This window comes from Cherax quadricarinatus, chromosome 3 (assembly GCF_038502225.1).
Source record: "Cherax quadricarinatus isolate ZL_2023a chromosome 3, ASM3850222v1, whole genome shotgun sequence".
In the NCBI taxonomy this organism is placed as follows: domain Eukaryota; kingdom Metazoa; phylum Arthropoda; class Malacostraca; order Decapoda; family Parastacidae; genus Cherax; species Cherax quadricarinatus.
The window spans coordinates 15,383,918-15,386,950 of NC_091294.1; the positions used below are offsets into that span (position 1 = coordinate 15,383,918).

A 3,033-nucleotide genomic window follows, 5' to 3' on the forward strand; every position below is an offset into this window, starting at 1 on the left:
ATTGTTTTTTTGATGCCTGGTTCTATTGCTAACATAATATATGTTAGTGTAAACTTGTTATCTAGTGTTTGTATGCATTTGTAAGTGGAAAAAAAGGGTGTTCCACTTTATGGCGGTTTCCGCTTTACGGCGGTAGCCTGGAACCTAACCCGCCGTATAAGTGGGGCCCTCCTGTATGTGTATTTTACTTTATTGTTTTTTTAATTCCTAGTTCTATTGCTAACTTAATATATGTTAGTGTAAACTTGTTACCTAGTATTTATATGCATTTATAAGTGGAAAAAAAAGTCTTCCACTTTACAGCGATTTCTGCTTTACGGCGGTAGCCTGGAACCTAACCTGCCGTATAAGTGGGGCCCTACTGTATTCACCAAAATATGCTAAACCTGTAATGCAAGGAACAACAAAGGTGGTGTGGTATTTTGAGTCATGTCCAGGTGGGAACCACCTCTGCAAAAAAAAAAAAAAAAAAAAAGAATCCAACATTCTGTTTTCTGATCTTCAAGAAATAATGACTGCAGCCTCTAAACCATCTGGTGTCATCTGATTCTAATGTGTCTGGTGGTGATAATGCCAAGGGGGAGGCAAGGGGATATTTCAGACCCCGTATATAAATAGCAATACAGCCTCTCCTCACTTAAGAATGAGTTCTGTTCCTTGGACCACGTCGGTAAACGAATTCATCGCTAAGCAAGGAGCATACTATAATGGTAGTGGGTTTGTGTCAACCATCTTTGATACTGTTTTAATGTCACTTTCGCACCATTTATAACATTTCTAGTATATTTTTAAATGTGTATACAGTAGTGTACTGTATATTGTAATAAATGGAATAGAAGAAATCAGTTCTAATATACATTATATAGGTATGCATACTGATCAGAGAGCCTGTCGTAAGTCCGAGTTGTCAGTAAACGAGTAAGTCGCTAAGTGAGGAGAGGCTGTAATAACTCTGAGGTCATTCAATGCCTGGGAACTGGGAGGCAATTATGATCCAAGGCAAGTTTAACTCCTGTTTCTTGGATCAAGAGCTCCTCACCAGTATCAAGGCATAGTCTTAAGAGGAAAGGGATGGTTCTCCAAGTATACATACCTTAAATCTAGTGTCTGGGTCTTGGACGGTTTCAATATGGCAAACAAAATATTGAAAACCCTCTGATTCTTTATTCTTTACTGTCATACCATATATAGATGTGCTCAGGTGGGTTTTAATGCAAATGAGAAAGCTGGTATGGTAGAATATTGTAAATCTGATCCATTACCTGATGTGGTGTTTTATCTCCAAAATATTTAAATGTCTATTTAAAATAAGTATACTGATAATTCTACACAGATACAGTACACAGAATTTACTTTGGCAAACATGTAATTTGTGAATACATATTAAACAATACAACTTAATTACTTGCATGAAAATACATTATATTAAAAATAGGTGCTAAACCCACAGAGATAGAATTTAAAATGACTTACAAGGTCTTACAAAACACCTTACATTACTGTACACACTAACCTTGATAGTACATCAAAGATGTGAAAGGCGCCCTCATCACTAATATGTTTAATATTCATCTTAAGATAAGCTAATCCTGACTAATAAATAATACAAATAAAACATTATGAAAGTATTTGCTACATGGTCAACTTACTATTCTGAATAAACTGCAAGATCTGACTATATTTGTACAAAAAGTAATAAATTACCTGACTTGCAGTCCTACATAACTGTTTAAGCAACCTGTAGCTCAGAAGTAGAGCATTTGGCTCACAAGTGAAAGGACCTGGGATAGATTCCTGGGCTAGATAGATCTCTTGAAATCTCCTTACACCTGCTGTCCATACTCACCTACCAGTAAACAGGCACAAATGTTAGATGACTATTATGGGTTGCACTCTGGGGAATAAAGGGTAGGGTAGAATGCCATAGAGGGCTAGGCTTTAAAATGAGCTGAGGTAGGACAACAACTCTAACATGTAAACTGACCCTTTAAAAAAGTACATTAAAATCTATGAGCTACTGCAATTACAATTTTTCTGTATATTAAACATTTTTAATAAGTTGTATTTTTAGAACAGCATGTATTATATAATGCTTCACAAGTTTACACTTTGAGGAAATATACATGTAAAATCCATGTCAATGCCAGTACTGTATCTAATTGGCCACTTGGTGTATAGTAACAGGATAACACTACTACTATGTAGATTTCCACACATTCATATGCTCTCAATAAGAATTCTGTAAAATTTTTAACAAATATAAATGGTCCAAATTACACCTTGGAAACAATTAATATTAAATAATGTTTTATATGTTTATACTACTGTCCAGCAACACACAATTATCTAACTAATTTTTCATTATACAAGTAATGGATAACATCTTGTCAGCAACTGAATGAAAATTATAATTAGTACAAATATTCAATGTTAAAAGAAAATTAATAATAGTCTAGGATGGACAGAAATGTTGTCTAAGGTTTCCTCTCTGAATTATGGGTTAGCTGTGAATCAGCTGCATTTAAAATTACAACAGATGATGAACTTTTATTTACAAATATTTTATCAACACTAACTACTGGCACTAACTTCAAAAATAAATGTATTTACTACCACTTTTAACACAAGCTTTGACACAAGTGAAACTTGCCACCAACGTATCACCGACAACAGCAGATCCAGATGTGAAACCATCATCGTCTATATGCACGACAATATAACGTCAAGAATTAAAATGAGACCAGCCTTTATTTTACAATATTTTCAGCTACTGAACAGTGGATCATGCTAACTCCTTGATCTTTATCCATGACTAATTTTTTACCATCCTCGTCTTATGCTTTACTAAAGTACACTACATCTTACACCAGACCAACTTTATATTGTACTTTTGTTTCTGTTATTAAATCTCAATTAGTTGAACGTGTAGAATAATTTAAACTGGTGAAAATTAATTTTTTTACTAAATGTTTGCATTACTATATGGCACATATGTGACTCAAATTACAAAGTTGCCTATAAAAACATTATTTC

At 34.0% G+C, this 3,033-nt stretch overlaps 1 protein-coding gene across 5 annotated transcripts in view; it reads right to left on the reverse strand.

Moving 5' to 3' along the window:
- Positions 1-1,144: 1,144 nt before the first annotated feature.
- LOC128706566 (protein FAM136A) overlaps positions 1,145-3,033 on the reverse strand; it is a 111,416-nt gene continuing 109,527 nt past the window's right edge. For all 5 annotated transcript variants that reach the window (XR_011392662.1, XM_070090293.1, XM_070090285.1 and 2 more), the window contains one exon: positions 1,145-3,033. This exon is cut by the window's right edge and continues 312 nt beyond it. The gene's annotated coding sequence lies outside the window, so the exon portion shown is untranslated.